The sequence below is a fragment of the Emydura macquarii genome, unplaced genomic scaffold (genome assembly GCF_026122565.2).
Source record: "Emydura macquarii macquarii isolate MOO-44397 ecotype Brisbane River unplaced genomic scaffold, CSIRO-AGI_Emac_v2 contig_2422, whole genome shotgun sequence".
NCBI classification, from domain to species: domain Eukaryota; kingdom Metazoa; phylum Chordata; order Testudines; family Chelidae; genus Emydura; species Emydura macquarii.
In genome coordinates this window covers 8964775-8985119 of record NW_027132559.1, presented here as the reverse complement: position 1 = coordinate 8985119, position 20345 = coordinate 8964775, and the positions used below count along the sequence as shown (strand labels likewise).

The following is a 20345-nucleotide window of genomic DNA, read 5'->3' as shown; positions in this document are numbered from 1 at the left end:
TCTTTCTAGGATCATGACCTTGTGGAGATTTTGTGTGTGTGTGTGAGAGCTCACCATCCTGATATTCTCAAACTCCCAAATTTTTCATAGTCATGAATATGACATGTCTTTTCATAGTGCCTCGGTTTTAGTTAGCATGAATTAATTATAACGCTTTTAACAAAATGGAAAAGTTCAGTGCAGTTGACTCAGTAATTTCATTTACCTTGTGTTCTTGACCTCTGAAATAGAGCTGTCCTGGATTTCAGACAAATAACACTATTTCAAAAAAGTCTCATTAGTATGAACAATACTGTAGTTGTTTTTTCTTCTAACGCTATATTGTCCATATATAAGATTTATTGTTACTGTGCTCATATTGAGTTACTATAGGCACATGCAACATCACTGGACCATTATTTTCCTAGATCAAGCCTGCTACCTTCCCCTCTAAGAGCCATCTGTAAGCAGATAACACTTTTGAAGCAGACAGAGGGATTTACAATGAACCTCACTTTAATTATCATGCATAACTCTAGGGATTTTTTTCAAAATGTTCCTTCATTAAATAATTGCAATGCATTATCTTATCAGCTGAAAAATTTAAAGTTGAATAGGTCCAGAGGCAAACTAATTTTTATTTCCATATTTTAAATATTTGTATAAAACCCCAGTTGTTCTACTTTTTTGTACTCATTTTATTAATCAGACCTGGTTTTAATGCATTTGTTTCTTGTTCTCTCTTCTTCGCCTCCCCACTCCCTCCTCCAAATCCATCCTCGACTGCTTCTTTGGGACCATTTTAAAATTAAACTTAGCTATCTTAGTCCCAGATCATCAAATACATTTAATGTGACAATCACCACAGTACTGTAGTCCTTTTGGCTCAAGCAATTAGCCAGTATTTGGGGCTTTTCAGGGTTGTTTCTGCTAGAATAAGAAACCTTTGAAAAAAGTCAAATAAATGCTTGCTGTGATCTTATTTATAAAACTTGTATCTATCATAGGGTGACTGGCCCTCTAAGGTGAGATAGGGATGGGCCCAGCCCCACCTGTGACTGATCAACTGCCTCCCTCCTGCAACTGTGCAGCTAGGGATCAGAGAATAGTCTGAAGAGCACCTGGTCCTTACCCTGGCTGGGAAGAGCTGAGCTGAGCTGAGCGGCGGGCAGGATTCTGTAGTAGGCCCTGGAGCAGGGGAAAAGAACCTAGCTACTAGGTGACTCCCAGCTAAATGGCCTAGAGACTGAGGACTGAAAGGAGTAAAAAAGCTGTTACAGGAGTCTCTGGGTCAAGATAAGGACCTGGAGAGGCTGAGAGAAGTTAAGGAAAGCTTCTGGGAGCTGTACCCCACCCATTCTGGGTAGAAGAACTACTTCATTTTGGTATTTTGCCTAAGTTTTCTGTTTCACTAATAAATTGTGCCCTGAGGCCGGGCCTGAGGCAGACTTTGGTGTGGCATCAGTCCTTCCTGGGCTAGTGAGTTAGCTCGCTGGATTAGAGTACACAAAGTTCTGTTTCCCTGAATACAGCAGCAACAAATAGAAGGTAGTTTCCTAAAATTCTCTCCTACAAGCTCTGTGTCCTCAATGCCCTGTCTATCTGCTTTGTCTTAGGGTCCCCCTCACAACTGCTTTTCTACGCCTTTTTGTGACTTTCTGGCTCCAATGCATGGACTGCAAAACCAATATCCTAGGCATGGTGTTTGTAAACAGCAAAACACCTCAGCCCCACCAGGCTTAAATCTCTCTAACTTGCCATTTTCCTTGGTCTTCTACTGATTTTAGCCATCTTTGATTCACAAAAAGGCTTAATTGCTCCTTTCATTGTTTCTGAAAAATGACATATGCATTGATTTTAACTAGGTCTGTGATTGTCTTTGGATCAGAATTTCCTGATGACAGCCATTGGTACTTTTCAAGCAGTTGAACAATTTTTCTAATTAAAAGTCACATGAATGAAAGGGAAACAACAAGAAACCTCAGTGGAAATGTAAAATATCAATGATTTTTACTGAGAGGAAGAAGATAGAAGTAAAATAAGATGGTAAATTTCTATATGGTAGGTTCCGCTTAATAGCAACACAGATATATTAACAACTTCTGGTTAATGGGACCATTTCTCTGGCAATCAAACCCATCCCATTGACCTTAATGTTAATGAGATTTGGATACTGGCAAAGCTTTTCTGTGGGGTTTGGGATGAGTGAGGAAAACTGTAAGTTTCCTCCCAGCTCCAATTCTGGTTCCCCAGGGCTGGAGAACAAGACTGCCATGGTGATGATTGATATTCTCTTGTAAGTGGAAAGGAGGGAATCTGCAGAGATGGGATTCCCAGTAAGAGTAATACTGGTCAGATGATCTGTTCCATAGTAATTATCACACTAGAACTGATATTCATGTAGTCCAGTATCCTGCCTTCTCAGGTGGTAACTAATGCCTGATGATTCAGAGGAAGATGGAAATGCCCCATAATTCACCACACGCTGGTCTGGGAAGTTCCTTTCTGATCCCAGCTAGTAGTGATCATCTTATAATAGTAATAATATAATAGTACTCTTCATCCATAGGTCTCAAGGTGTTGAAGGATAAGTAGTATAATTAACCCCCGCTTTATATATGTGAAAACTGAGACAGTGAGCATGAGGATTGATAATCTTTGTAATTTTTGTCCTCCTAGTGTATCAACAGATGCTAGCATTACTAAAGCTTTCATCTTGCAAAGATTTATACATGTGGTTAATTGTATGCATTCTAAGTAGTCCCCTTGAAGTGAATGGCAATATTCCCAGGCCCATGCTCAAAGGTATTTAGGTATCTAACTATGGGAGTTCAGCACCTAAATACCTTTGAGAATCAGGCCTCAGTGCATGGTTTAGAAAACTTGACCTATGAAGAAAGTTTAAAAAAGCCTGGATATGTTTAGTCATGAGAAAAGAAAACAGTCTTCAAATATGTTAGGACTATTATGAAGAAGATGGTGACCAGTTGTTCTCCATGTCCACTGAAAGTAAGAGAAGAAGTAATGCACTACACCTGCAGCAAGGGAGATCTAGGTTAGACATTAGGAAAATCTTTCTAACTATAAAGATAGTTAAGCATTGGATTAGTCTTCCATGGATGTTGTGGAATCTCTATCACTGGAGGTTTTTAAGAACAGGTTAGATAAACATCTGTCAGGGATCATCTTGGTCCTGCCTCAGCACGGGAGAGTGGACTAGATGACTTTCCGAGGTCCCTTCCAACTTTACATTTCTATGATTCTATAAAGTTAAGTATATAAGTCTTTGCAGGATCAGACCCTTAAGCTGTAAGCTCTTGCGGGTAAGGGACATATCTCTGTGTGTGTAATGTGCTATGTAAAGGTATGGCAATATATACATATTTAATAAATAAGAAGAACAATTGTTTTGCCTGCTCAATCATAGTTTTTGCTAGTCCTTTTGATATTACACACAAAGTAAGAAATCTAACATTTTTGCTAAACAGTGTCTCAGATGTACTGGTCTAGAATCAATACTTTTCGTGTTACTGTTAGCTGGTTTGGACTGCATTTTTTTAAAGCCTTATTTTTTCTTTTCTGTTTCAGAAACATACTAAATCTATCACATTTTCTTATTTACCACCCAGATGCCCTGCACAATAATTCTGGGACATAGTAGATTGCTTCTTATAGCTCACATCATAAGCAATGGTCTTTAAACAAATATTTTTGAGCTGGGTGGCCACGACAGGTAGTATTATGCAAAATAGAATTTGCATGGAAAAGGCCTGTAGATGAAAGATGAACTGGATTTGAAAACCATGCATATATTCACTCACGGCTCAGAAGGGAGTTCAGGTTTACTCTACTTATAGTACATAAAGCATCCTCATTATGGCACTGATTCAGGAACACACTTAAGCATATGCTTGTGCTTTCCTTAATAAGACTGCTTTCTTGAATTGGACTCTGTATTCCTGTCCTTCCTAGAGATCCAGTGAAATGAGGAGGTATAGTATTGCTGATAAAAAAAAAAATAGCAATAACTATCTGTTCTCATTGAACGAAGAACCTGGTGGAATATAGCATTCTAGGGATACTTCCATTTTAGGGTCTGAAATTCTGACTGTCCTAAAAAAATCCTCTTATAAGACCATGATGACCCTACACTGATTTACCAGGAAAAGTGACTGGATTTGTCCTTTCTGCCAGCCTAGTTCCATGATATATATGCTGAACATAGCTTAACATCATTAATACAACAGCTCCTTGTTTACCTTTCAGATGGGGTTTATTGTTATAGCAGGAAAGTGCATTCTTTCTATATCACTGGCATCCAAGGAACATTACGAGTGATTCTTTATTAAATATACATGACATTTCTTGTGTCACACAAAGTGAACATGTAGTTGTTGGCTAAGGTAGATTATCGTTGCCATTGAGAGGCCTAAGTCCTGCTCCTGTAGTAGTTAGTTATTGAAAACCCAGTTGCCATTGTCATTGGGAAAATCCTCAGTATGTCTTTGGTTTTTCTTTGGTTTTAAAATAATCTAGATCTACTGTATATCATCATGTGAAGTAATATGTATACATGGGGAAAATAGTTTAGGGAATAAATACCTAACAATGGTATGGGTCATGCTGACTGCTGACAAGACAGCAAAATGAAGTGGGTTCATTTATAAAACAAACCTACTGAAAATAATATCTGACATGTCTTCACCTCTTCACATTTTTGAGTGAAGGCTGATAATTTGTGCCTGACTTTTACTCTCTGAAAGTAAGATACTGAATGAGTTTTTCAGTTTTGTGCTTTATTAAACTGTATATACCATGCACTGTGATCTCCAAGAAGAAAACATTTTTCAGGTTTACGTACTATTATTTATTTTGTTTTATTTATAAATTTGCTTATTTACAATGTCTTAATGTGTTTATGAATGACCAATTCAATGCTACGATGTTTATACATGTATATTAGTAATGAGTCATGTAGATGACACACTGTATAGGTGTTATTTGTAGCTCTTCTCTCTGCATCATTTCACAAGTCAGAGCTGCTTTTCCCCTTCTTTAATCCTGTATATAGGCTTTTAGAAATAGCATTCACTAACTGTATAAATACAGGGACAGAGTTCAGTTGTTCCATTGTAATATGTTCTATTTGGGGCTGCCATTTACTTGTAGCCTGCGGCCATAGCAGAACACAACAACCTCTATTCAAATACCTTCTCCAAAAGGATGTAAGTAATGTCATCAAGAGGTGTTGAGCACCCTCAGCTGTCATTGGCTGTAATGAAGACACCCAGCATCTCACAAAAGGCACTCAACATCTCATAGTATTGGGCCCTGAGTTCTTCATGGTTTTACCTCTACTATTGAAAGTCTATTTAATGTCCTGTCACCTTGTGTCCCATCATCACAGCTGAGTTCAGTGGGAGTGAGTTTATGAACTGTACTGAAACAAAGTTTAGAAATGGTAAGGCAAACAATTCTAGAATATTCTTCCCCTTCAAATGAACCCAAAGTCATGTGGACAAAGCTCAGTGCTTTTTTGTTTCTTTTCTACATTTTGTGTAAGTTGTTTCATTATTTGAGTATCCCGGTGGTTTTGTTTGTCTCTGTTTGGTAGGTCTGTAGGCTTGTGACTCATTTTGTCAATGCTTCTGGGAGGACCATCAGGAGGTCATTTGAAAATTAGAGCACCATTATTATTATCCTTTGCACAAGCTTCACGTTTTTTTATGCCTTATGAAGATATAGAGCCCTCACCACATAAGTGGAAGAGTCCCTGAAAGGCAGCCCAAAATACTGATTTCCAATAATTTAAAGCACATAGCTGAAAAAGGTAATTAGCTCATCTAAGTTTTTCTTAAATCTGAAATAAGTGGTGTCTAAGAGCTGAAGTAATAAAGCTTATTACTAGTGAACTAGAATAGAGTAATACTAGAGTATTAATAGAGTATCTTTGTTTTTTCATTAGAGTTAACAAATTATAGAACATCTCAGGACTTTCTATTATAGAAAACAGAAATACTGTTCCATAATGCAATGGACCCTCCCCACCATAAAAATGTGTGCTGATTTTTTCTGGTTTTAGGTGAAATCCTCATTGTACATATTTGGGAAAACAGTGAAATCTTTCAAAATAGTAGAGCTTATCAAGTGTGCTCATTATCATAGAATCACAGAAGATTGGGATTGGAAGGGACCTCATGAGTTCATCTAGTCCAACCCCCTGCTCAAAGCAGGACCAACCCCAACTAAATCATCCCAGCTAGGGCTTTATCAAGCTAGGCCTTAAAGACCTTTAAGGACGGAGATTCTACCACCTCCGTAGGTAATTATAGAGGAAAAATTGAAGTAATTGGAACATTTTGAAAGAAACATTATTTAGAGCTCCATCCTATAACCCCTTACATGAGTAGTACTCCTTACTACATGAGAGTGAAATCCACCCATGTGGACAAGCCCAGCACAAGGCTTAAGTAAGATTCAAGTAGTGTAGATGATTTGTGCTGGCCTTCTGCAAGGGTGGATTTTGCTCACAATTAGTCTGACTGGGGCAGAGCCTCAGTTGGGGTTAATTATCATAGCTCCATTATGATTTACACCATCTGAGGATCTGCCCCTGGTAACATCAATAGGATTAATCTCACTTGAATAGAGCTGGTCAGAAAATGGACAATATTACTAGGGAATTTTTATTTCTCCCTTATGGAAAAACTTCAATTGAATGAACATTTTCTGACCATCTCCACATGAAAGTGAGGCTTTTGAAAGTTGGTGCCCAGTGGCTTGGTCCTGAGAGATGATGAGCATTTGTAGCTCCCAGCGGAACAAATGCTCAGATACCATGATTACAGGTGCAAGTTGAGAGGCTGGTTAGAGAGCAGCTCTCAGGAACAGACACCCAAGTCATTTTATTTGGGAAAAATAAATTTGCAGGCACCATAACTATTTGTCATTAAAAGTGTTAGAAGGAGTTTAAGCATTCCAGTATTACAGAATTCTGTGGTTTTTGCTCTTATGGCTCTGCATAGAGCAGATGGAGACTGTTATTCTTGTAGGCCAGGGTCCTAAGAAACGGAGCAGCACCTGGGGAGATTGGGTGGGAGCCACGAAAGGACTTAGGAGTTACAATGCTGACCATCATAGCACATAACTTTTAGGCACCTAGACAATCACAGGAACACCACTCTGATCCACAAAGCCTTGTTAGGCTCCCTGTACAATGAATGGGAAAAGAGAGGTGCCTTAGGATGGGATCCACAAAAACCAGCATGCTAGGCATAGAGCCACTAAGCTAGCCAATGAGAGATGCTGATGACAGAGGTGTGCACTAAGTCCTGCTCCTCTCACAGAGATAGGGGCCGAAGTCCAGACTGCAAGGTGACTATGTCTGTATGAACAGGAACCTGCTGCCTGGAGAATCAGCTAAGTTGTTTCCTGTAGGAATGACTTAGCTGCCTGGCTTGCTCTATACAAAATGGTCAGAAGAGGTGGTCGGGTCATCACCCAAATTATAATGTTTAGCCCGGTGATTAGACGCCTTGCCTGGGATGTGAGACACCAAGGTTCAATTCCACCCTCTCCGCGAGAGGGGGAGAAGGGATTTATTAAAAGGCTAAAAGTTATGTGGGCAGCAGCAGCTCCTTCTCCGGCCAAATTTTGACTGGGACCTGATCAGGTTGGCCTATCAGCTCAGCCCTACACATGACATAAGCAGCCAAAAGCTTATCTTCTCCCAATTGATGAATTAGTCTGGGGTTTAGGCAGGAAATAGGACATCTAGAATGGGACAGCACTGGACATGCCCCAGGGCCTAAAACTTAGGCCCCTAGGGAACTTTTATAATGGAACGTTAGGTGTTGAGTGAGTTTAGGCACTTACAGGGTTAGACAGCAGCCAAGTAGCAACTTAATGGATTGCAGTGGCACTACACATGGTGATTTAGGCACCTAACTTTGGAGTGTAGGATTACACCTTTTTGTGCTCATCTCAGGCAAAATCTCTCTAGTGTCCGAGCTGGGCCACTGTGGTTTTGCACTGCCCCCTCTACAGGACTGTGGCATAAGAGCCCCAATATTGGCTTTAAGCAAAAGAGATATTACTGCTAAATTCTTGAAAACATGTTCCTAGAGGTGCGCCAGTTGGAAGATTCAGTTCATTAGCGCATCAGCTAGAATATTAATTTTATGCTATCGTTAGAAGTGAAAAGATTAATCCTCTATTAAAAATGAATATAAATTAATGAATCAAGAGAAGGTCATTTGGCTTCTCTTAACAGAGGAAGAAGCTGTATTATTTGCCAGCTTCTTCACACATAGCTATGAATATATAGGAGGCTAATAGAAATAGATTGTACCAGATGGCTCTTTAATTGACCCTGTGAAATAATTTTGGTTAATATTTATACATTAAGGACCAATCTTGCAAACCCATAGTCACATGAAAAATCCTTTCTCACAAGTAGTCCTGTTGATGTGAACTACTTTCATGAGCAAAGCTTACTCATCGGAGTAAGGGTTTGCAGGATTGGGTCCTTAAATATTTATAAATACCAATCAAAATTATTTTATGAGGTAAGCTAAAGAACCATCTGGTACCATCTATTATTTTATCCTCCCTAATTTCATAGTTATGTGTGCAGAAGTCAGCATGTACTACATACAGCTTCTTCCTGTGCTGAGAGAAGCCAAATGACCTTCTCCTTATCCATTAAACTTATATTCCTTTTTAATAGGGGACTAATCCTTTCACTTCTAACAATGGCATAACATTCACAAGCTAGCTGATGAGCTAATTAACTAAATCTTCCAAGGGGCTCAACTTAAGGATCATGTTCTCAAAAATTAAGCAGTTTCTTCTGCCTAAAAGAATGGCACATCCCATCTACTTCATATAGTGCCAGAGGTGGGAGCATGACATGGGCCATATTTAACTACTAAAAATCCATGAGACATTTTTAGCAGCAGCAGCTAGCTCCGGTGCTTACTCTGTTGTAATTTTCCTAAGTAAAATTACATTTCTCTCTGTTTTAAAGAGGTGCTGAATGCTCATTAACTTCAAATCAAGTAACAATGCTCAGCTACTCTCAGGAGCAAATCCTGGTGTGCAATCCTGAAAACATTCAAACTCATGTAGAGATGGTCAGAACTGAATTGAAAAGTCAACAGAAACAGAAATAATTAATTTATTTTTGGCCATTTCTATTCACTTGAAAAGTCCTTACTTGTGCGAGTAAAATCCATTCAAGTGAATGGACTAATTGTAGGAGTGAGTGCTAATCTGGTGAGTCAAATTTTGCGTGATCAGGTCGGTCATTGCTTAATTTGTTTTCTTTAGAAAACCATAAAAGTTGATTAGATTGTAGTGTACTGGCAGAATTTCAGTTTTAAAGGGACACTGCCACATAGATAAGAAAAATTGTTTATTTGAATAAGTAAAAATATAACTTTTCAGCCAACTGAGAGCAGATATGATTTGTTTCTTTACAATTAAGTGCTTCCACTTAAAATATTCAACAGGAAGTAGGCTTGGAAGGATTAGATTTTTATTGGTCAATAAATATAAATAAACATCAATTTCACCATACACACACAAACTAATGAACAAATATTTCCATTGATAATCAAAATTTGCAGCTAGACAAAGAAAAATTCTGCATGAGAACTTACAGGAGCTTGATTTAAGGCTAACATGTGATGTTGACAGTTTGTGTTGTCATGCTTTGTAAAGCTTTAACATTTTGAATTTCAATGTCTGTCATTAAATAATGTCTGACCCTCCCCCAATTAGGTGATCCCCCATAATTTTGCACAACTGTGAACATTTAAATTGATAAACATTGAAAATGTTTAAAAATAAACATTGCTATGTCAAAATTATTTTAAAAACCCCAACAAATCAAACTCTGCCAAATAAACATTGATATTATGTCAAAATTATACGAAAATACAAAATGAATTCTGCCAAGCCTAACACTAACACTAAAATAGCAGTTTTGAAATGTCTCTGATATGAATACCAGGGATCTGAGCATAGACAGGCGCTCTAGTTGAATACATACATAATGGGTGTTGTGCACATTTGTCTGATTGGTGCCCACATCCTGGAGAGTGAAAACATAAACACAAGCTGGATTTTGGTGCAATTGTCCCAGTATGCTAGCTTTTGGTTTGTTGTACTCAATTGTGATTAATATGTCTGTACTTTCAAGATTGTCTTAAAACTGATCCAAAATCAGAAAGTCTCAGTCCTAATGAATGAAACTTGGCAGGCCTGCAAATCATTTAACATTCAGTCACCTAAACATTATTTTGCAATCAAATGATGACCATGCCTAAATGATACCTGCCTTGAACAAGGATTGAAGAGGTGAACTGAAGGTTAAAAAGATCAATAGTCCTTTGTGAATAGGCCAGGAAAATCCATTCCCCAAATGTTTTAGTGATAGCAAAGCACATCAGGTAGACAAAATCTAACAGAGATTCTAAATGAGAATGCATAATCATGTATTTTTATACTGGGAAAGTCTTTAATGATAAATGAAGGCACAGAATGTGAGGAAGACATAAGAATTTATTGCTTATTTCTCATGCAAGCTGACAACAGTTATATAATCAGTGTCACTCGTATTTATCATTTACTTTTATAACACAGATGTACCTGATGCTTAATGTACATGAAAGAAGACACATGGACAATTTGGATTTCATTAGGATTTTTTCACAAGAGTAAAGTAAGCACAATGTGTCCCTCAGTTTTTGATGTAAGGTTGGTATTCACAATCTAAAGGCCTGATCCTGCAAAGCCTTGCTCAGATAACTCAGAGTGACTACTCACATGAGTAAAGATTACTTGTGTAATAATTGGCAGCACTAAGCTTTAAACTGTACAATGATCAGATGAAAAAAGAGAACACCCGGGTATCTTGTCCATTGGCAGATAGGAACATAGGAATTGTCCATCTGCTCCAGCATCCTCTCTCCAACAGTGGCTTACATAGGTGTAATGGGCTTGTTATATTATTAGAGGCAAGGATATGGATGTATCCAAGCCAATAAACTTTTCCATTTGACTTTATTTAGCATTTTGTGAGGAGCACACTTACGAGCAAACAAAAAAGCATCTTCCCCTGCCCTTTTTAGGCAGATGCAGTAGACCAGCCAAAGACAACAACATTTCTGACTAAGCTGTGCAAAACATGGCAAATATGCTGTATTGCACAGCCCAGAGTGATCGTTCCCAGAAGTCAGGGAGAAATAAAGTGCTTATGGGGGAAAATGAACAAGAGAGAAAATGCCCAGTGTTTTTGCTAATCCATGCCATGTGACGGGCCATGGCGCACTAAAAAGGGAAGAAATAATGCCCTTCAAAGTATCTTCGGGCGCTAGAGAGCTGAAAATCAGCCCAGGCGGCGGAAAGGGACTATGGAGATCAATACCAGGGCTCGGATTCACTTGCACCGCTTTTACAGAGTGGCAACACGAATGCGGTTCGTGGAGTTAACTCTGGATTGACCCGGTAGTGTGAGGTTAGCGGGGAAACACCCCCCCGGGCGCTCCTGAGCCTGGGCTGGGCTGCGGTCGGTGGTGGCTGGCAAGCCCCCGGGGAGCCCGCAGGAGAGGGTAGCCGCAGGGGGCGCTCCTGGTACCCCCGACCTTCTCCGGATCTCGGCACAGCAAACCCCACCCTCCAAAGCCAGCCGGGCGCTTCGCTGGCATGTGGCAGGCAGCGCGTGCTCCCCCTCACCCCAGTCCGCCCGCAGCAGCGCAGCCAGTGCCTGGGTGAGGAGGAAGGCTCCCCTCTCCTCTCCATCGCCGCCGCCTCCTCCTCCTCCCTGCCCGCCGCCGCGTGCGGGGTCTGCAGCAGCGCTCGCTCGCAGGCGGGCGGGCGGCAGCTCCCTCCAAGATGCCTGAGCGGCTGCCGGCATCGCCCCGCTCGTCGGCCGGCTGAGACAACCGGGGGAGGGCCAGTCCGTGCGCGGCCCTTGCAGCCCGCCGCTCCTATGGAGCCGCGGCTAGGCAGGCACCGGACGCAGCAAGCGAGGTAAGGCGCCGCCACCGCCGCCTGTTGCATTACATTGCCCCGCCTGGCTGGCTGCTCTGCCCGCCTGCTGCTCCCCGGCGTCCTGCGCCCTGGCCCGGGCACGCGGCGCGCGCGGGGGGCTGCTTGGCGGGCGCATGGTAACTCCGGGAACTTTTGCAGGCTCGGCTCGGCTCGGCTCGGCTCGCCGCGCCCAGTGGCTTCCTTTTTTTTTTTTTTTTTTTTTTGGTGTCTTGTTGCCTCCGCTGCTGTTTGTTTGTTTCTCGATTGGATGTGGCCGCCGAGCCCTGGCCCAGCTCCGGGGAGCGGCCGGGCGGGCGAGCGAGCTCCGGGGGGAGGCGCGGAGGCGAACCCAGCGCTGGATGCTCAGGGCTCGGGGGTGCTGAAGGACATAACGGTGCTGAGCTAGGAGGAGGGCTCGGTCCTGGCCAGGGCGGCTGCGCCCGAGCCGGCCTGCCACACCGCGCTGCCTCCGGCCCGGGCTGCTCCCGGGTGTGAGGAGCCGGCGGGCAGCGGCGGCAGAGCCCGGGGGAGAAGGGGGCCATGGCAGGGAGCGGCGCTCCGTGACGGGCTGGCTTGGACTGTGCGGCTAGGAGCGGGAAGGCGGCTGAGGCGGGGGCGCGAGCAGAGCAGCAGAGCAGCCCCCGGGAGTTGGGCTACGGGGAGAAGAGCGACGCTGTGGGAACCCCCCTCCCCCCAGCTGTAGCAGCGGCGCGGGGCGTGGGACGGGGCCAGGAGAGCGTGTCCTGAGAGGGGTGAGGAGGGCACTTCCCCCCGCTCCCGCCCCTCCCAGTAAGACTGAAGCGAGAGGCTCTGGGGAGCGGAGCAGGTGGAGTCAGCCCCCCCGCTTCCTGACTAGTGCAGCCGCCTGCTCTGCAAAGCCCCTAACTAGCCATCCCCGCTTCTCCAGCTGGAACCCCGGCCACCCGCGCCGCAGCCGGGCCCGGCGCCCTGCCCTGCTTCCCGGAGCTAGCGGCGGCTGCTGCGTGCAGAACTCCCCGGCATGGCCCGAAGGCGGTAGGTAGGCAGCAAGGGTTGGGTGGGCTGAATAAAGAAGCGGAGGCTGCAGGAACTAGGGCTACCTCCCCCCCCCCCCCCGGCTTTGGAGCAAGAAGAAATTGAGGCCCCCCCCTCTCCCCCGCATCCGTGCCAGAGCAGAGAGAGCATTTTCAAGGCCCGTCTTTTGGTTTTTTGCAAGCTGGTGGCACGCACGGGTTGCAGAGTGTCAAGCTGATCAGCATTCAAGTGGCGATGAGTGAGCAAAGTGAAGTGAGAGAGGCGCGTGCAACTAGCAGTGGAAGCTGAGGCTGGTGCATGGGGAGAGAGAGAAAGAGGGGAAGAAGCTGTTTGCGTTGCCTCGGGATTTTTCCACTTTGAAACCTACCAGGACCAGTTGCTATGAAGCAGGCGGTGATGCTTGTGATGATGAGGAAAGGCTGTTTCTATATGACTCGGCTGCAGCTCCCTCAGAATGCAAGCAACAAATGGCAGCGGGCTGTGGCCGGGCTGCAGCAGCAGCACTAGCTGCTGTTACTTCCAGGTGAGCTGCAAAGGCTCCGGGCTGCAAGCTGCAGTTTTCCATGCATGCGCCTGGCACTCCGCTCCTGATTCACCCCCAGCCCTGTACCCCCTAAGGTACTTGAGCTGGGAGCCCCTTTTCTAACCTATGTGCTTAGTGTATGTCTCAGGGTGCCAGAGAGTGACCAAGGGATTTGTGGGCGCTTCTGCCTTTGGTCTTTGTAAATTGCACTGTACTCCCTTGTAGAGGAAAGCCAAGGGATGAGAGGAGAGCTTGTGCTGATGTGTGCCTGGTCTGTGATGCAGTAAAATAATAGGGTAGTGTAATGCCCTGAGCAGGACACTGGCATGACCTTAAAGCTTGATATTTAGATAGAAATTTCATGACTATTTGCAGTAAGCAGGTACACAGATCCTCAGTATGTGGAAAATCTCTTTGTGATTAAAATCTGATAACACCATTCTGTATGTTGTTGCTTTGGTGACAATGTACATATCCAAAAACACTCTTTAAAATTCAGAACTCAGTATTATACCAAATGCAATAATATTTTTTCTTTCCTTTTTTGGCATCTTCCCATAAAAAATAAAACATTTTTAGAATTCTTCTCTTAAAAATACCCATGCAGTTCTGTCTGCAAATTATCAGTCAGTATTTGCTAAGTGGCCCCTTTTACTAGACAGAAGAAATGGCGTGGTTACAAAATAAAAATAGTGACACATAAAATAAATCAATTTACCAAATATATACACAATTGAAATGAAAAATGGGCAAAAAGCATAGGAGACAGGTATTAATGAATTAAACATAGAGCAATTTATACATCTGTAAAAATGACAAAATAAGTTATTTCTTTAAAAAAGATGTTATTGTTTTTTAAAGTAATAGCCCTGTAAAAGTGTTCCAAATACTTGCACTAAAAGAGAAAACAATACCTTTGAGTATAAAACTTTGGGTGGGACAATTCTCATCTCAGTACTGAAAACTGATTGGCTACTATCATTTCTTGGTGTTAAGCCATTTAATGGTTTATAAATTCAGATTGCAAGATGCCTGTTATGCTTTGCTGGAAGTGGTACCTGAAGTCTTTGATATAGAGTACAAGAGGGTTCACATGGTTTACATTTTGATATTAAGTAATGTCACCAAAAAGAAACATGCAAAATGAGTTTGATTTGGAGTGAGAGGCTAGAGTAATAGCTGTGGTATAAACTCACTCACTAAAAACTTCACCATGGTCAAAGTGAGTCAGTTTCTTAATTTTCTTTTGAAGGATCTAATTTAGTAGTAGTCTTATTCAGAGCATCAGTAATATTGAAGAAATTGTTAGGCCAACACTGCAGCTTTTATTCACACAAGTAGTCCTGGGTTTCAGTGGAATTACTCACATGAGTAAGGGTTGCTCACATGACTAAGGATTGCAGGATTGGGCCTTTTGTCAAATAGTTATGACATGGTGTTAAATATAGAGTCCTGCTTCTGCTGAAACTATTGAGAAATCTCTGCTTTGACTTAAGTAGAAGCAGAACTGGGGATGAGTCCATACCTTCTTTTCTTTGTCCATATATTGCTGAGAGAGGATTGAGACCCAGCCTTGCTCCCATTGAAGTCAGTTGCAAAACTTTCATTGACTTTAATGCGAGCAGAATGTGGTTCTTAGGGTGCTAATTTTCATTGATTTTTTTGGTGACGTTGAGACTGCCTACCACCTTGCAGGAAGTGTTCGGCACCTTACCGGTATTGAGCCCTTGGTGAACTTGTTTACTAGCAGAAATATCCAAGCTATAGCTTTCTTGACACTGGAAAATACTTACTCTTAAGCCCCATGATTTTCCTCAAATGGGAGATTAATTGAAAAACAAGACATTTTGTTAGCAAGAAATAAGAAAGTATTCATATGGACGGCCAGCCTAAACCACAGAAATCAGTGGGAGCTTTCTCATTGATATTAATGGTATCAAGATTAAGGTTTGTATGTACTTACTTTGGATTCATTATATATATATTGCCTTGGTCATTTAATTTAAAAACCGAAAAGGAACACAGCACTAGACTTTGAGCTATTCCAACAGTTCTGTCCTGCTCCCATTGAAGTCATTATAGATAGCCAATGACTTCAGGGCAAACAGGAGCAAGCTCATATAGCTTGTCAATTCAAGAAACAACCTCAAAACTGTAGAATTGAAATTTAGAAATTAAAAATAACTGTGGTCAGTGTCAACATTGGTGTTTGAACTAAGAAATGTAATATAAAATGTTCTTACTGAATTTAAGTAATTAAGGCACCAAAGCCTGTTTATCTTACTTATCCAACAGTGGGATACTCATGTAAACAAAGCATGCAGAATTTAGCTCGCTATCAGTACATTTGGAAAGATTAAACCTTCTAATTGAGAATGTAAGGAAGATGCAAAATGTTTGTAAACATTAGTTATCACTAACTTCTTCCTATAGTCAGAGGAGCAACTGTTGGCCATATTTTTTTTTTTTAGAATCAGTTAAATGTATATACATAATTTTAAATGTGATAATTAATCTATTTATTATGGGCCTGATTAGCTTAATTGAGTGCAATGGACTTTGGATCAGTTCCCATTTGAAAATGAAACTTCATTTGTGTTCCATTTTTGACATACATATATACTTAGTAAGTTTTGTTTTTTCCACTATCATCAGTTAGTAAATGTAAAGCAAATGTCTTGCTGTACTATTCATATTTGTATGTAGCTTGAAAACTCATAAAACAAAATGTCAAAAGGAAGAAAGGAACCTGATTTTAAAATGATAGTAGGATTCTCAAACACAGTGATTAAACATTTTGCCTTGAACCAAGAATGAATTAATGGAGTTCATGGCATTTTTAGTCACTTACGCTGGCTTCCTGGAACAGGTTTTTAAAATATCAGAGCTTGTTTAGTAAAAAGTAACTTGTGGAACATATAGCTTTGGTAGGACATCTGTGCTCTTGTGTGAACCAAAAGTCAGCATGTCCACAGAAACTACAAGGAAGAAATTAAAGAAACTTGCTAACTAATTTAATAAATGTTATTAAAAAACGTGGCTAACTTATAAATAGAGACATGAATGTTTGTATGCTAGTATTTAAACATGATACATTATAGGTAGAACACTATTGAATTTGGAGGTCTTTTCTTTTGGTGATTCTGAGTCTATATTTTGTTGGTTTTAGTCCAGTGCATTTGATAAAGTAAATTATTTCTTCTACTTTCTCCATCATTTTTGTGGGTGCTTTGTGAAGGTTGTTCTGGATGTGCAGCACACACATGAACTTGTCCAAAACAAAAACATACTGTTCAATCAGAGGCAATATCGTTTTTTTCTTAGCACTTTCTCAGCTCTTGATTTACAGAAGTAGTAAATGCCAAACTAACCCCAGGGGAGACTCTCCTTATTTAGCAATGATTAAGGTGCATGCTCTTGATTCATGAGGATTTATGAATGTGCATAAGTATAATTGGGGCTTTGCATTGTAGATTTCTGTACCCTATCGATTGACCTGGATCACAAGCATGTTTTATGGAGGGACTTAGGTTGAACTTGAAAGATATTATGCGCAGTGTTTGCTGCTACTTCACATACAAAATTCCAGGCTCTATCAGCTTTTATTCGTTTCCATCCTTGTCTCCCTGATATTTAAATGCTCTTTTGAGTATTTACATCAAATAGAGATTATAGCTTAGTTTATTTTCACACTGATTTCAAAAGTGGACATGGGAAAACTTTCACTATAAGAGTGGGCACAACTCCAAAGTTCAGTATTCTGTTGCCAAGGAAAAGGCAGTTGCCAAAATAAAATGGCCATTAGGTCTCTGTGTGGTGCTCTTTTGTTAGGATGAAAGAAGGAGAGATAAGAGAGAGTGGGAGAGGAATGGGGAAGGGAGGTGGCAATAGAAGATGAAGAAAAGGGGAAAGTGAGAGAGATCACAGGAGTTGTCTAGTTTGGGAAAAGAGGAACTTATAACTTTATTATGCTATTATAGAACCATGGAATCGTAGGACTGGAAAGAACCAAGCAAGGTCATCTAGTCCAGTCCCCTGCACTTATGGCAGGACCAAGCATTATCTAGATTCTAGGCCATCCTTGACAGGTGTTTGTCTAACCTGTTCTTAAAAATCTCCAATGATGGAGATTCCACAGGCAGTCCTCCAAGGCAATTTATTCCAGTGCTTATTCTTATGTAATTATCTAATCCTTAGTGAAGAATGATGGTCCAGTGGCTAGGGTACAAGCCTGGGAGTTCTGGATTCAGTTCCATGCCCCACCACAGACTTCTTTTGTGACCCTGGGCAAGTTAGTTCATCTTTGTATGCCTCACATGCTAAAATACATTAAAGATTGCAATGTGCTCAGCTGCTACTGTAATGGGGGGCATATATGTCCCAGAGATATGGATATATCATGTCCTTTTCCTTAGCATAGGTGCATGTTAACAGTTTTTACCTCATTTTCCTGGCCAAGGTCCACTCTGGGCTCCTAATTTGGATTCACCTCAGGTTGCGAATACATGTGGCCAGGGGAGTTGTATTTTAAACATGAGGTTTTTAAAATGTGTTAACTAACATTAAACAAACAAATTACACCATTTATTTTAGTCTAGACAAGGCCTTAGGGGAAATGTAGGGTACACCTCAGGCAGGTAAATCAAAGTAAAAGGTGTAGTAGACACAAGGAAAAGGTTCTGGCTGGGTAAAGGAGACGTGGAGAGAGAATGAGACAGCAGGAAATAGGAGGAAAGGTGATAGAGACAACAGAGGAGAGACAGACAAGACAGACAACATAAAAATGGGATGCTACTGTGGCCTGAGAACAGGAAAGAAAACAAAAAGTATTAATTGCTTAAGGAAAGATAAGTGAAGAAACAGAATGAAAGAGACAAACAGCAAGTCACTAGAGAATATCCAAAAGTTGAAAAAGAAAAAAAGTAACTGGAGAAAAGGAAAATAGAATATGGGTGGGAAAAGATTGGGGGGTGGGAGGAGGAGGAGAGAATAAGAAAAGATACGAAGAGGTTTTAATCTGGAGAATGTACCTTATTTATTCATATTGCAGTACTTCCATAACAGATGGCCCATATTCAGTCATGTTGTGAAAGACTGACAGAATGTTCTGCTGTCGGGGGTCAAGTCACATTTCAGCTTATTGTTGCTGTTGGTCGCATAACTCAGTTACCGGGGCATGTATTTTTAAAAGTGACATGCCATCGTGGCAGACAATCTTAAAAATATATTTTTGTGAATGATATTAAAACTATCTTCACCAGCACTTATAATGAATATACTGTAAAACCTTTACACTAACGTTATGTCAAGGTTGCAGTGAAGTTGCATGCTAGTAGTTCCGTTGTCTTCAGTGGGAATACTTTAATCAAAAGGGATTTGGTTCAATTTGGGTAAATTTGTGAAAGTGACTGAAAGTGGTTTTGTATATAAAGATAGTGGGAGTTGAGAGCACAGTGCTTCACAGCCGTGCTTGTGAGCTTGAGCCATAAAAGTGTTTTTTTGCAGGGCTTATGGGACATAGGAAAGAGTCTTAGTTTTTTAAACTGGACAGTATATATAACCAGATTGCTTGGGTTTATTGCAGCCTTTACTCAAAATTATTTTAATTAAATTGTATGTATAAACTGAAAGCCCAAGTATCTCAGTGAGCAGAGAGTAAAGATATATGACATTCAAATGAATTTATATGGTTGAACTTCATAGGGGGCATTATGTTAAAAACAAACAGAATCATCATTGCTTTTATGAATTATCCTATTCTTGGATTCTTCAGGAAGGATACAGTTTAATTATTGTCAATTGGAAAGGAAACTCTGACATAAGATTTTTGAATGGTTTAGATCACTTTGAAATTAAAAATCATGTTATGCAAATATATATTACATTCGATTAATAAAAGATTAAATTGAAATGCAATTTACTGGTCACTATTTTTTTTGTTTCCTTTTTAATTTCTTTGGACAAGGAAAATCAGTGCAGTAACTTTCACTTTTTTGTTTATAATCAGTTTCACTTTCAAATTCTGAATGCAGTTTAATATTTGGGTATCAAATACTGCAATGAAGTGTTTATTTCAAAACAACATTTTAATGGAATTTAAAAATAAATTGTTAACTTTTCTGTTGGTCTTTGGTTTTATTTGGAAATCTGCTTTTTTGTAGCCTGCTACTGGAGTTGCCCTGCTTATAAATATAATTGACTCAGAAGTGCTAAAATCTTGTTTTGGCATGTGCAGATTTAGGAGTTAAATATTTTAGAGAAAATGGTAAATATTGACAGGAAGCTATATGGTCCAGTGGACAGTCCATATAATTAGCAGTCAGGACACTCAAGACTTGATTCTTTATGGCCTTGTATCTTCTGTAGTCACTCACACTTGTGCAATGTGAGAATAAGAGGCTACCAAGCCAGAGTGGTAGTATTTACGTTCTTTTTACACAGGTGCAAATAACTTCACAGGGTGAAAGGCTGTGGAGAACTGGTCTCCTATGCCCAGTGGTGCGGACACATATACTTAACTTTTCTACTACGCATCTGTGCATGGCCCCTTGATTTTAATGGGACTATTCAGAGTAGTAAAGTTAAGCATGTGCATAAATGTTTTCAGGATAGGAGCCATACAGTCTGCTCTATACCTTATTTTCTGTGTGAAGTCACTTAATTCTTCTGCATCTCAGTTTCCCCATTTAAAATGGGAATATTTGGAATATCTTTCTTTTAAAAACATTTCAAGATATATAGCTGAAGATCATGGTTGATATTATTATTATTATTACTGTTTATTAATAAACAC

At 40.7% G+C, this 20345-nt stretch overlaps 1 protein-coding gene across 4 annotated transcripts in view; it reads left to right on the top strand.

The window, feature by feature from the left end:
- The first annotated feature begins 10813 nt into the window (after positions 1-10813).
- LRRC3B (leucine rich repeat containing 3B) overlaps positions 10814-20345 on the top strand; it is a 70425-nt gene continuing 60893 nt past the window's right edge. The window contains exon 1 of one of the 4 annotated variants that reach the window (XM_067561891.1): positions 10814-11461. The gene's annotated coding sequence lies outside the window, so the exon portion shown is untranslated. Of the gene's footprint in view, positions 12016-12422; positions 13030-13260; positions 13553-20345 lie in introns of those variants that run through there. The other 3 variants (XM_067561888.1, XM_067561890.1, XM_067561889.1) reach the window with 3 other exon arrangements.